This window comes from Empidonax traillii, unplaced genomic scaffold, assembly GCF_003031625.1.
Source record: "Empidonax traillii isolate 1590-97213 ecotype Southwest subspecies unplaced genomic scaffold, ASM303162v1 scaffold94:size1391941, whole genome shotgun sequence".
NCBI lineage: Eukaryota > Metazoa > Chordata > Aves > Passeriformes > Tyrannidae > Empidonax > Empidonax traillii.
In genome coordinates, this window is record NW_020955287.1 from 745,481 (window position 1) to 760,356 (window position 14,876).

General features: G+C 41.8%; 1 protein-coding gene across 9 annotated transcripts in view; it reads left to right on the forward strand.

The window, feature by feature from the left end:
• The first annotated feature begins 1,613 nt into the window (after positions 1 to 1,613).
• The window catches only part of GREB1L (GREB1 like retinoic acid receptor coactivator), a 139,438-nt gene continuing 126,175 nt past the window's right edge, over positions 1,614 to 14,876 (forward strand). For 7 of the 9 annotated variants that reach the window (XM_027881751.1, XM_027881753.1, XM_027881755.1 and 4 more), the window contains exon 1: positions 1,615 to 1,850. The gene's annotated coding sequence lies outside the window, so the exon portion shown is untranslated. Of the gene's footprint in view, positions 1,851 to 14,876 lie in introns of all 9 variants that reach the window. The other 2 variants (XM_027881749.1, XM_027881752.1) reach the window with 1 other exon arrangement.

Genomic DNA, 14,876 nt, shown 5'->3' on the forward strand with positions numbered 1-14,876 from the left:
AAGAGTGTGATTAATGTGGAAAAAGGTGAAGTTTATTTAATGTTCAAAACCATCTATGTTATCTGTTAGACACCCTTTTCTCATTTATGGACCAAGCAGCATTACTGCAGTGCCAAACTGTTGCTGTGCCGTCTCTACTTTCCCAGAATGACAGAATATTCTGAGTTGGAAGGGATCATCGAGTCCATCTCCTAAGTGAATGGCCCATACAGGGATCAAACTCACAACCTTGGTGTTATTAGCACCACACTCTAACCACTTGGAGCTACCTCCAAGAGGTATGGACAGGTTTCCCCTCCCATTTTTAATGGGAAGTCTCATTATGTCCAGTAATGAGAACACTCACTATGTGAGTGCTAGATGGGTGCTGGAACTTAATATTTTAACCATCAAGTACAAAAGAAAAGGATGTGAGAAAAGTACTGGACATCTTTTTCTCAATGTCACACTGAAGCAGGTTCCTGTCAAAGAAAATGAACAACTTTTTGTGCAAATGAACTACCACTTTTTTGTCACTCTGCTTTCCCCCCCCCCCTCAATTGTTAGGCAGAAAAATAGGACATTGCATAGGATTGAGCCCTCTGGTCCCAAGAGATGAAAAAGGCTTTTTGAAAGGCTCTCAAAAAATATGTCCTTTGAAAAATGAAAAAGAGAGGAGATGGTTCATATACTCACTTAATCAATCAAAGGTAAAAGGAAGAAAATGCAAAATCCTTTTTTCCCCAGTTCAATGGATATTTATGCTCAGAGCATCCAGTTGTATTTCTAGTCTCCTTCCCATGCTCCTGCCAAGTCTGAGTTTCATCTTTACACACACTAAGAATCCAAACCCACTGCTTCCCCACACACTCAGGCTCCATTTACAGCTCTAAATGTTCCAGATCTTTCTGTTTTCCATTCCCTCCGACACATTTGGATCCTCTCATCTTTACCCACCGTTCTTTGAGCTCTGTTCAATTACATATCGGGCACAAGTATAGTCAGAGCACTCTTCTCCAGTTTGTCTCCAGCATCCTCCTAGTATACTAAGCTCCATCGGCTTCTACTTCACCACTCCTGAACCAGCTCCATTGCTAACTAAACTGAAACTCAACATAAGGGTATCCCCCTGCCCAAATTTCAGCTCTGCCCACAGCCCTGACGAGCTCTCACCACAGGGCAATCTCTCACAGGGCAGAGTGGATGGCACTCCCAGTGCCACGTTCTGCTGCCCCGGCCACCGAGCCATGCTGGACACCTGACAGGCTTTTGACGCTTCCCATCTTGGCTCCCCTCCGTTCAGGGCCTCGTACCTTCCTTGCCAGACTTGGAACCACCCCACTTCGCTCTCTCTTCACCGAGCCGCGGCCGTCACGTCCCGGGCCTCACTGTTCTCCACCTGCCTCCTCCACTAACTGGGGTCCATACTAGGGCCCGTTCCATCACTTCAGTCCCTAGCACTACGCGGCAGGCTCCCTTCCCAGCCCCGCCGCCCTGGGGCACGGCCCGGACCGCCGCTGAACACCCCCGCACCTGAGCACCGCTCCTGCCACCCCCCGACCCCTCTGCCCCTGCTGTCAGAGCAGGAGGGGCGGCACCTGCGGGTCCGCCCCATTCTCCTCCCCTCCCCTCCCCTCCTCCCGCCGAGAGAGAGAGAGAAACCGAGACCCGGAGGAAGGGAGGGAGACGGTGGCACCGAAGGCGCGGGGCGGGACTGCCTGAGCGCAGTGCTCGGTGTGTGGGGAGGGAGGGGGAAATTTAAAAAAAAACAAAAAAAATTTAAACATTTAAATTATTAAAAAAAAAAAAAAAAAAAGTGAGGGAGGGGTAGAAGGAGAGCGCTTCAACTTTTTCTCTCTCTGTCCAGCAAGGTAAGGGAGCGGCGTGGGGCTCTGCTTCGCCTTCTCGCCGGTTTCTGGGAGGGCACAAAGGTAGCGGGTCGGGCGGCGGCTCCGCTCGCCGGGTCGCTCTCGGTGCTGTCACCCCCGCGGGGCGCAGCACCGGCACCGGGGGGGGCTGCGGGCTGCCAGCGGCACCGCGGGCAGCGCCCTTGTCACCGCCGGGCTGCGGGTGCCCACCCCCGGACGGGCTCCAGCCCTTTGTTAGCGGCGTTTTGGACCGGGGCCGGGGGAGACATGACCCCGAGCCCAAGGGGTAGGGCGGGGGTGCGAGAGCCTCGGCCAGGGGGGCTGAGGGAGCAAAGCAGGCGCTGTGGGCGGACGGGCGGCGGGCAGCGGAGCCCGGGGACGAGGCGGGGGCGGGCGCGGGGGGTGCAGGTGGCTGTGGAGGGGAGCGGGCGGGGGGCCGGCTCCCTCCCCAGCCCGGCGCTGCAGTGCCCGCCGCCGCCGGCAGAGGGGGCTCGGCCGCCTCGCCCTCCGAGCCCGAGGGAACCTTCGCCCGGCGCGGGGAGAGCCGGCCTTGGGCGGCCCGGGGGATGCGGTGTTCGGGGACACTGGTGGGCGACGTGCAGGCTGGTTCTGGGGAGGAGAGGCCTCCTTCCCGGCGATGGGGGGGCTGTCGGTGTGGCGGAGGGGCCGCGGTGCCCCTCGGATACGCAGCAGCCCCGGGGGGGTCGGCTGCCCCGCGGGCCGTGTCACCGGCGGGCCGCCGGGGATGATCTCGCCGCGGTGGCGGCCGATCGGCAGGGCTTGCTTGCTGTTGGGAAGTAAGGATAGAGTGGGAAGAAGCGGCTGGGATGGAGCTGGCTCGCCGCGGCAGCTGACAGGGGACGTACGCAGGGGCCGTGAGATGCCGCCGGCGGCCGGCTCTTCCCTCCTGGCGCTTCCCGGGGCTTTTCCGAAACCTCCGAAAGACGAGAACTTTATGTGAACCATAGGATTTCGGCCAGCCCGGCGGGTTGCTGTTTGTTTAGGCTCCAAGCCTGCAAATATTTATCGGTATTCTGAAATTTAGGAATTATCAATGCTCGGATGTGTTTGAAGTGCAGGAGACTCTTTAGGTTAACCAGTGGAAAAATACTTCCCATGTCTACTGCTTGTCAGCATATTTTCTTTAAATACTCGGAAGATATAACCTTTTTTACATAAGTCCATTTGACATTCTTTGAAACAGTGGCTCTTCCAATTTTTCCAATGACTGATATTTTAAGGATTAGTAAAATAATATTTCATATTCTTCCTACTTCATTGATACCTTGTTACAAAGACCTTTTTAAAAGACTGAAATAAAAGGCTGTTGAGAAGAAAGTGCTGCCTCTTGTTTCCTAAGTAGGAATAACTGAAGCTTTATTTATTTATTTATTTATTTATTTACCTTTATTAACATTGTTTTAGCTGAGAGTGAAGCAAATAGGTGCTTATTTCAGTTGTGGATATAGTTACACATATGACTTCTGAGAAGACATCTAAGGCTTTCCACACTTTTAAATACTGTAATGCCCACTTAAGTTTGGTTTTTGTTGAGGGATATACCTTCTAAGAGAAACAAGAGTGTGTCTTATACTGTTTGAAAAACTTATTACATATGTGCTAGTGGGATTAAAAAAAAAAAAGTTTTTGCTTACTATTAATAGTATTCGTACAAAACAAATTTTTGGCTAAGGTGTTTAGTAGAAAAAAGAAATGTAGTTTTAAAATCCAGTTTGTACATACCAGGAATTTCTATTAGTTGGATTTGTCTGTAGATAATGTAACATATAGAAATAGTGAGGGTTTTGTGTTTTGTTTTGTGGTGGTGGTTTTTTTTTTTTTTTTTTTTTTTTTTTTTTTTTTTTTTTTTTTTTTTTTTTTTTTTTTTTTTTTTTTTTTTTGTTGTTTTTTTTTTTTTTTGTAAACAGTTTTTAAGCTCGGGATGTAATACTAAAGGAAATAAGCAGTAATAGACAACCGGATTACCAAGCTATTACTGGGATAATTAAAATATGTGAAGTTTCTTAAGATCTCATGAGGGCATCACAGATGAAAGGAGAGGTGATCTGACCGTGTGAAAAGTTTGTCTAGAATTCAAAAAAGCACATTTGGTTCAAGGTCTTCTTAAACTCATAGCTATTGGCATTGATATTTGGCAGTTCAACAAGTCATGTCCAAAGTATTTTGCAGAAACAAGGGAGAAGAAAACTTAGAGTGTAATTTAGAAGACTCTAATTAGTTGCTATGGGATAATATAGAGAATGAAACAATCTTTTAAGGAAAATCTGGCAAGGTCTCTGTACCATGAAGCCTATTGTATTATGAATGCTGGGCTGTTTTTTTCAGTGTAAAACAAGACACAAACATACTCTAGGAAGTCTTATTAATGAAAGCTAAAAAATAAGTTTTAATGCATTTCTCTCTAGTTTTCACTCTTTCTTGGAAATTTGGAATGGGCATAATACTGTAAGGATTTTACTTTCAGTAGTGTTAACAGATTTTGCAGTACCTTTCATAGTAAGCATTTTTAGAGTAGTTTTAAAAAGTGCTTTTATGCTTTGTGTGGTTCTGTACCATATGTTTTGTATTTAATTCTTTGAATGACTACTGAAGTGCAGCCAACTTTGGGTGAATGTGGCAACTGTTAACTAGCGCTTAGCAACAGTGCACAATAATCAGGACGGGAAGTGAGGAAGAATACCATGTCTAATTGAAACTACGGGGGGCATTTAGCTAGGTAGGACGTAATTAACAAAACATGGAGCTTGGACATGATATTAAGGCATCACGTCTTGACTTGTAAAAAAGGATTGTGAAACCATTAATGTAAAAAGCATTTCAGATTTCTTGGCTTTGTAACTCGGATGGATAGCCTCTTTGAGATGTGTTTTTCCTATTCTTGCATAATCGTTTCTCGCACATAATGCAGAAGACTCATTTTCTTTCGCTTCTGAAACAGAATTGTGAGAAGGAGGACTGTTGGGCAGACCACCAAATGAAGGAGTAATAAGCTGTGACATTCTGACAATCGTGTATTTTAGAGAAGTAGTCCTGTGAACTAGAGTTCATTAGATATAGTAAGCAATTAAGATATCTCTAATATTCTGGAAGAGATTACAGTGTCAGTCATAAAACAACACTAAATTTTTACAATTCGTGTGTTATTTTCTCTAAGAATAATTGATTTTCCACAAATCTTGTCTTGCCATTATGTTCCTTAAAGTGTTGAGAAAAGTATCACTTGTAAGAATATGTTTCCAAAACACTTTTGCCTAATGTAATTTCAGTTTTATTTGTTTAAAAATTCCAAACCTGATCATTTTTTTTCATGCTATATTCTGTGTGGAGATACATTCATGGACCAATTTTATGTCTTATATATCCCAAACACATCCTGTTTCTAAGAATTCTGGAAACATCCTTGTATAATAAGAAGGGAACTAGTAAGTTAAGTTTCAGTGAGTCATTGCAAAGGCTTATCTGCAACTGTGAGCAGGGCTAGTATAGCCCCTGTTAATGGATTTGAACTTGTGGGTGGGTAGTGGAGATGACCCAAAACCAAGGAGCCATTCTGTGAAGATGCTTGCAGTGGTAAACAATCCAGTAGTGTTAGACTCTTAATAATTAAATAGGATAATTAATGTTTTTATAATCCAAAAGAAAAAACGCAGAGTGCATATTGGAGGAACATGTGGATGACAGTGTTTTTAATCACTGCAGGAACAGCCAAATTTTGTACACTGTTGTTGTTGGCTTGGAAGTAACAAATGGAATTATGGAGTTCTTATAGAAATGACAGGCTGGATTGATGGGCTGAGGCCAACTGTATGAGGTTTAATCAGGCAAAGTGCCTAGTCCTGCACTTGGGTCACAACAACCCCACGCGGCGCTACAGCCTCGGAAAGAATGGCTGGAAAGCTGCCTGATGGAAAAAGACCTGGTGTTGCTGGTTAACAGCAGCTGAACATGAGCCAGCAGTGTGCCCAGGTGGCCAAGAAGGCCAATGGCATCCTGGCTTGATGACAGAAATAGTGTGGCCAGCAGGACTAGGAAGTGACTGTGCCTCTGTACTCGGCACTGGTGAGGCCGCACCTTGAATCCTGTGTTCGGTTTTGGAACCCTCACTACCAGAAAGACATTGAGGTACTGGAGCGCATCCAGAGAAGGGAAATGAAGCTGATGAAGAGTCTAGAGCACAAGTCTTGTGAAGTATGGATGAGGGAGGTGGGATTGCTTAGCCTTAAGAAAAGAAGGCTCAGGAAGGACCACTTCACCCTCTACAACTACCTGAAAGGAGGCTGTGGTGAGATGGGAGTCGATCTCTTTTGCCAGCTGACAAGAGAAAATGGCCTCAAGTTCTACCAGGGAAGATTTAGGTTGGATACTGGGGAAAACTTCTCCATGGAAGGGGCTGTTAAGCATTGTAACAGGCTGTCAGGGAAGTGGTGGATTCACCATTCCTGGAGGTATTTTAAAGATGTGTAGATGTGACACTTAGGGACATGGTTTAGTTGTGAGCTTGGCACTATTGGGTTAATGGTTGGATTCAATGATGCTAAAGGTCTTATTTGACCTAAATGATTCTGTGATGTTAAAATGTGGTTTGGTTTGGATGACTCCTGAAGCCTTGTCAGCTGGTTTCTGTTGTCTTGCTCTGTCACACAGTAATGTCACAACTTGTATGAAGTTTTGGGACATCAGAAGCCATAAAGAATTGTGTAAATTACAGCTTTCATTGAATTGTATTTAATGTAATTCTCACTGAGTTAGCATTAAGTTCCATGGCACTTCAGAGGCTTAAGAAAAAAAACACATATACCTGATCTGAAAATTTTACATCATATACTTTCAAATGCTTTGGATAATTTGCATTTAACTTCTTTTTTTTTTTTAACAGTTATACTGCACTAGCTAATAAAATATTCATAAAATATAAAAAATGGTAACAACTGTATGTTGTGACAAACTCACCGGAAGAGTAAAATGGTGGTGAGAGCCTAAGTCAGTCTGACAAGATCTGATAGAAACCTTCAAGTAATATTCCTCGTGTAAGGTTTTGGAGTGGTTATTTTGAGGAGTTTTTCAAACTGATGGAGCTTTGAACAGCAAAACAGTGTGGGCAGACCTAAGATACAGTTACTTAAGAGATTACCAGACATCTGTTGTACTGGTTCCATGAACAAGCCTGGAGTGACTGGTTTTATAAACTGCTGTGCAGAGATCCTTCTGTTCTGTCTTTTATCTCCATCATTGTCTGTAATCAACTCTTTTCAAGACCCTTGGCATGATCTGACCAGGGCACTTTGAAGAAGCTGGTTACTGAATATAACTATGTTCTGAAATACCCTCTATTAACAGTGTCTTGTTTGCTTTTTTTTTTTTTTTAAATGAACACTTATCTGTGCATCTCACCAAAAGTAATAGGACTTCCCTAGAACATAAAGTGTGAAATTGTTACTTCAATGGCGACTATTTTCAGCTGTTGAACATTTTACTAGTACTTCTGTCTTTTGCACCAAGTTCTGCTGCACCTCCCTCTGCAGCACTGATTTCTCTGTTAAATGGTGCATACAGTTCCAAAATTTCAGAGAAATAAGCAGCTTTCTTTGGAAGACCATGTTTTATTCTAGAACCATACTAATTTTACATTTGGCTTCACAAAAAAAGTATTCGTGTGCATAAGAAACACTTTTTTCCTCTTATGTTCTATATGTTTGAGAGATATTAGGATTTGGCCCTGCCCCTTTCTTTTAAAATGCTACCTCCAGCTTCAAAACTCGCTAAGGAGAATTTTTCTGGGATAGTTAAATTATGCTTTTAATTTGGTAGAATTCTCTTTCATGTCCCTTTTTATTTCTAGCTGCCTTTTAAATGATAGAGGTGGTTCACATGCAACTGTAATGCCAATGCTCAGTGAGACTGCATATACTGGAGTTGTATGGTCCCTTGTTGTGTTATCAGTCGAGAGTAATTGAGTAATTAGTAGAGTGTTTGGAAATCGCTGTGTGCCTGATCCTCCACAATCTTCCTAGTAAAGAGGAAATAATCACTTCTTTAAAAAGTGAAGTGTGGCACAGCATTCTGGCCTTAGTGAGATCCAAGCTCTTTGGAGCTTTCTCCATCATACCCCCTTCTGAGAGATATTCTAGTGGTGACAGAGAGCAGATCCAAAAAACTGAGTTCAGCTGCTTCTGGTGCTATAAGGAATCTGGGCAACTACTTCTTTACACTGGAGTCACTGGTGAAATGGGGACATTCACAGGAGTTTTACAAGTATTCCTGTTACCTACCCATGTTACTGATGTCACAGAATGAAGAGCATCTGCGACAAAACCTCATCTTGCTCACTGTCAGTTTGGGATTTGCAGAGAGCCAAGTGCTCCGTTCCCTGTCCTGAGCCTTGTGTCCTTCTACTGCTGGTTCAGGATTTTGTTACCATTAATTCTCTACTTGCTATCTCCTTGGTGATACTGTGTTGGCTGTAATGTGTTTTATAGTGTACAATTGCATCTCGGTTTTGCCATTCAGGAGAATGAGCCACCTACTTTTACTGCTACAGATGATCGTGCCTCATTGATCATCTCCCCGTGGCTTGTCAGGAAGCCTCCCAAATAGTGTGTTGCTTTAGAGCATTAGGTGGCTTTATTCTGCTGTCCTTTTATACTTTCGGTCCACTTGGAGAACAGCTGTTTTATAAAGGAAGATAAATCTTGTAATTTCTTTAAACCACTTACATAGAATCAAATTTGTAGTGCAACTAGGTGATTCCTGATTCCTTTGAGAAGACTAGAAAGTAGGTCTTGATTTTTACAACTACGGTGCACTGCACCAAGAAGAGGAAAACAGCTTCCTGCCAGTCATATTGTATGTGACATCTAAGAACATGTGGGTTTCTGTTATCATAAAAATACTTTCAAACATTTATTTGTAGAGATGAAATGTTAAGACACTGTTGTTACTCTTCCGAATCTTAGTCTCTTGGAGGCAAATTTCTGACTGTGAGAACAATAAGAAATTAGGTGGATTAGCCAAGTGATCAGTACCAGCCCACAGAGGAGCAATTTTGAAGAAAAATCTAAGGAGAAAGGAGGGAAAGGCAAAGCCATCCAAGAAGACTTTAATGCCTTTAATGTTTAATAGAGACACACAGAACTACCAACAGGGTATTTAAAGCAGAAGTTCAGAGTGAAAAATGTGCATCTCCTCACAGTCCTTTTTGCAGCAGTTAAGCACTCCCCTAGGAGATTAGTTCCTGTCATTTGTTTTTTTTCATTAGGAGAGTCAGCACGTGGTTTCCAAGCCTCTTGAGGAGGATGAACATGACTTGCCTGCCACATTGTTATTTCACCTTTTTCTTCCAAGTCATGGTTACAGCAAATATGGGAGGCAAGCAGGATTTCAAGGGCAGGGAGATTAAAATGCTAGCTGTCACAAGCTTTTGTGTCAAGAACTACGGAACATTTTCTATGAAATGACAGAACATCTAAACATGCAGGGTTTGTTTTGTTTATAGCATTAACTTAGTAATATTCTTCTTTCTTACTTTATGCCTGTGGGTGTTTTGGGTGCTACATGGAAAATGCATGGGCAGTTGCCTCCTCCAGAAGTCTTCCAAGCTGTAGATTCGACAAACTAGAGAAGATAGTGAGTATATTTCTACATGTACACATACATATATGTGTATATATGAAGGAGAAATGGACACGAATTAGAAATGCTGGCATCTAATATCACACTGGTCAAGTATCTTAATGGGTCTTTAAAGGATTATTTTTCTTTAATGATTGATTGACTGAGATTGTTTATACTGGTCTGAACTCTGTGTTCACAGTTTGCCTTTATAGACCAGAAGTTGTTAGTGTATCGTAGATGTGCCACTAGTAATTTTATTCAAAACAGTATGCCTTGGAAGACCTTAAACAAAGGCCATCACCAAAAAACCCACTTTAATTTTGAACAGCAGATGTGACCTTGTGGCAGAAAAGCCTGAGAAGGAAGGGAAAAAAAAGAAAGGCATTCTTCTGGCTACTCTCAAATATCATAATGAACAGTGTCTGCTTGCTGACTGTCCAGCTTGGTTGTTTTATTGAGAGATGCCTGGTAACTGTGCAGATGGATGCTCAATTTTCATCTGCAGCACAGCTGACTGGCTTTCTGTCAAGCTTGGCTTTGGGGTGATTCCAGTTGTCATGTGGATTTGGTGTAGAAAGAGGGAGGCTGTATTTGAGATAGGGGTTAAGCACTCCCTTAGACAGTGCAGTGTAGGTTTTCAGCTCCATTTGCTGCCACTGTAGTAAATCCATTTCTGATTATGTGCTAAGCCCAGACAGATTAAGTGCTGAGTTGAACTTGTGAAGTCGCATGTGTGTGTTGCCAGAGTTCCTCCTGCTGAAAAAGACAGATCTATATAACCTGTAGGTTCAGAACAGTTGAAAATTCATCCTATTATTGTTGCTTTGATGTCTGTTTGAAAGCAAAAAACCCCATCTAAACAAACAAAAAAACAACCACAAACCAAACAAAACCCCCAAATTTGCTTTTGCTCACCATGTTTAAAGGATGCTGTCCCAACAGTGTTATAAATGAGAATTGGATCTGGGACTTAGTAAAAGACAGTATTCTTCCAGATGCTTTTTAATTGAATTTTCCTGTAAAAATGGGCTCAACTTTGAATTCAACAACATGCAGTTCAGGCTTTTAGGGCTGAAAAAGAGAGGGGAATGCAACAGATACTGTATAGTTTTGATATTTCTGATGTCTGATGATACTGGTATCATAAGCTTGTGTTCTCTATTCTGATTCACTGTATAAACAAGTATAACATGAACTTCAGTGTATAACCTTGACACGACTGAATCTTTGGTTTGTAGGTCTTAGTGGTTTGTCCAAATTGCAAAAACTACATATTGAGAAAGAGATAAGGTATTTGCATTGATAAAACATTTAATTTTCTTTGAGAAAAAGTGTTTTGTGCCTCAGCCTTTTTATTTCAAGAAACAGACCTTTAGTTCTTGTTTCATTGTAGTCTGAGAACTACTGAGACTCTCACATTTAGATTTGACAGGATAATAAGTCAAAACTATCAGTGCAGATCAGACATGAACCAAAATACGCCAGAATATTGTGTTGATTTCCAGTGTGGCCTTGCCAGAGTATGAGGTTGGACTGGTTGATCTTGAGAGGTCCCTTCCAACCTGAATTATTCTGTGATGTTTGTTGTAAAGTGGGACAATACAAAACCCATAAAACTTGGCAGTATTACCTATTGGTAAGATACAGCTTCCTGAGACAATTCATCTGGCCCTCAGATTTTGCAAAGATACTCAAGGAATTGACTAGTGGCAGCATGAACTGTTTTGGTAACCTGCTTCCCACTGTCTTCTTTCTGGTCATTTTTCCACTGTGTGCCAGATGTGCTTTCTGTATATGGTCAGAAATGCATGCTGACTGCAGATCCAGTCGCACACATCAATGGAGGGACCCTCTGGGTTCTGCTGCTGGCAGCTCTCTGCTGATCTTGTCGCTTTAGTGGATGGCAATACAGAAATGGTCTGGTGATTGAGGCATTGCTGGGCACATGTTAACAGGAAGGCTGCAAAGCTTGAGTGACTCCGTAAGAGGTTGTTTGGCCTGTCTTGGATGGAAGATTGAGCATCAAAGGGTAATAATGATATCTGGTAGATTGACATTGTTGCATTGTCTAAAATCTGTCTGTCTAGATTATTGCTCATAATTGAACATTTTACTCTAAGGAAACTTGGAATAAGCCCAGTACTATTACTTTTAAACTTTTTTCAGGACTAAAATTAAGCATACATTAAAAGGAGATATTTGGTATTTCAATCAATTGCTTCTACGTCTTATTTTGTTAATTGGTCAGATTTGGGAACAGCAGTTCTCAATGATGTGCCCTTGAGCATCTTTCTGATAACTGAGTTGTATGTGTATCCATATGTTTTATATTTTTGGACATAATGGTTCTTATGTGACGATTCAGTATGTGTGTGTGTGTAGCAGTTTTTCTCTAGCTGCCATAATCTAGCTGAACATGCTCCTTGTGTAGAAGAAAAACAGCCAAGTGTGGAAAAAAGAGGGTTGTCCTTTTTGGTTCCAATTATGAAAAGAGGAATAGAGTCTGGATGATAACACACCTTTTCCTGCTCCAAATGATTATCTGAATAAACTGTGGGAAATTGAGGTTTTATAAAAAACACAGCAAGGGGGAAAGAACTAGAAATTGGAAACTGCATATTGAATGTTCTTTGAGGAACTCCATCTTAGGGAGAAGTTGACTGGAAAGTTAACAAGGGCCAGAAAGCAGAACTGTTTTATGATTCATAACTAATCCTTTGCCCCAAGGACAGAAACAAGTGTATTTGAGGCCATGTGCCTATAAGGATGCTGGCCTCAGGATGAATTTATTAAAACAATTCTGTCCTACCTGTTCCAAAGTGCAGGCCATGCTGAGAGGGACTGATAAATTTCTCCTTAAAAAATGCATGTTGAAAATGAGGTCTATTCTGTGTCTTGTCACAGCCTCTTTCTCATCTGGAGTAAATCACATAAACTGTGTTTCTTTCAGGCAGTGTGCAGAGATAATACACTGGTGAATCTTTTGTCCGTGTTGTCATTATGTGTGCCAGGAAAAACAGCCCCAAACTATGAATACATAAGGAGAAAATAGTTTTAAGAGAAAAGCCCCTTTTGAAATAGGGTGATATCAAAATGGTGAGTAAACAGTTAAATGCAATGTCACCATATAGCCTCATGAAGGATAACATTCAGATTGTGATTTTCTTTGTTTTGGAAATGAGGCTGCCAAAATTTTATTTGCAGTTATTACTGGCTTACCTGTCTCTGATCTTTTGTAATTCCTTCTCTGTTTCTACAGATAAACTTATTTTTACTTAACAGAAGTTTTAACTGAGGATCACTGTTCTTTATCATTCTATTCCTATTCCCAGGAGGGAAGGACTATTATGATTTTAATAAGATATTTTTTATTCAATTCATGTTCGTGTCCTGCTTCTGCCACTACTGAATTACTCGTTACTGATAAAACATGTTTTTGTAACTTTAGCCTAAGCTTGATACATCTGACCAGAGCAAGTCAGAGGTAACTGAAGAATATTCTCATGTTCTGAATACAGCCAATTGCTTTTATGTTCCGTGGCAAAAAAGATGGAGATTTGTTTGGATCACTTACAGATGCATGCTTTTTTTTAACTGAAGAATGGTTTAGTTCAAGGTAAAGAGTAAAAGTTAATACAATAATATACTGAGTTAGAAGACCTAGAGTTCTAAACTAGCAGTTTGAGAGCTAGAGAATCTAAAGAAAATCTTCTGTGATTTTTCTAAGAAAAAAATACTGAAAAGCAGGTTCCCCTGACCTCATTTAATAGAATCATAGAATTATTGAGGGAAATGTGAGGTAAACTTGTGTCCCTTTACATTTCAACCAAAAAATGTGCAAAGTGTCTGGGGATTCCACTTTGGCCAAGGAATAAGGAAGTTTCTTTGGTCACTGAAGAAAAGCATGATGGTTTACTTAAGAGGGCAAATACATTTCTCTCACCTCTTAGGTGGTTATCTCTCTCTTACCATGGCATAGCAGTAAAGGACATAAATGTGAATGTAAGAGAAAAAGCCTCTTCTAAAACTATGATAAATGCTTATGCAAAGTTACAATGTAGATTTTTCTCCCGGATAATGATCTATGTACTAGCATGTAAAAAGTATGGGGCTTTTGTTGCCATACTATATTTCAAGCAGTTTACACTGATGTTCAAAAGAAACAAAATCCTTGTAGTCCATAATTCATTTAAAGTTACAGAGAAATTACTAACATGCATTAGAGAAGCATTGCAGGTCCGTGTCTTACTTAGTCCCATTCTGACTGTGTTAGAAAAACAAGTATATTCATTCCTTGATAGCTCTGGCATAACTATCTGCCTGATCAGAGAGACTACTTTTGGTAAGGAACTGGATTTCAGCTACAGGTCTCTTGCTAAGCTGTGAAGAGGCCCCGAAAAACAGCTGTAAAAATGTTGACGTTTGCCATGAATTTACATAAATAATAACTTGCTTTCCTTTGAATGCTCAGGGTGATATTACAGTGTGGACTTGGGTCTGCAGAAGATCTTGTTACTTCTGCATTCTGCCACTGAGGGATGGCACATGCCTTCTTTGTGCCTCAGTTTCCCTATCTGTAAAACCAAGGGCGGTGTTTGTACTGGGAGTTTTTAAAGCACTATATGGCAGTAATGGTTTGCTCTATGGCTGAGCCTAAAGCATCCCGAGTTCAAGTCTCCTGGTCAGGCCCCCTGGGCTGCTGAGCTTCATGCTTCTGTCAGTAAGCTTTAGACCTCAAGGAACATATTGTGTTCTTGGCATACATACAAACAGTTATTTTGCTTTTATGTTCAAACCTTCTGTTTAATTTCAGTCAACTTAATGAGTTGAATTTAAACATCGCAGTCTCCGGTTTCTCTGTGAGAACTGCTGGCCATGTGTGGAGAGCCAGGGCAGAGTCTCCACTGAGGTGGCTTTGCGGTGGAATGGATTCGAAAGTCCAAGGCCCTCGGTCAGTGCAGCAGCCCGTGGCCGAGGCTCTGTTTACCCACCACCGTGGTGCTAAGCGATATCTGCGCTGGTGTTAGAGGAGCATATGAAATAACCCAGTGAAAATAGCCTAGGCTGTGCCTCGCAGTAGGTCTTCAGCTGGCTGGTTAAAGCAAGCAATAGCTGAGGAGGGAGTAAATAAAGCCTTTGCAGACCACATGCTGTCGCAACCTTTCCCCTCCCCCCTGTACCCTCTCTTTTTTTTTTTTATTGGCCATATGTTTTAGTAGTCTAAGTATGTGTCAGTGGTAATCCAGGCTCTGTGCTTTTAAAGGATGATTACCCAGTTTGTTGCCGAAGTGAGAGACTTGTTCTTCCCCGTTTAATTTTGTGAGGGTTGTAATTGTAAACCCTTTTTTTTTTTTTTTTTTTTTTTTTTTTTTTTTTTTTTTTTTTTTTTTTTTTTTT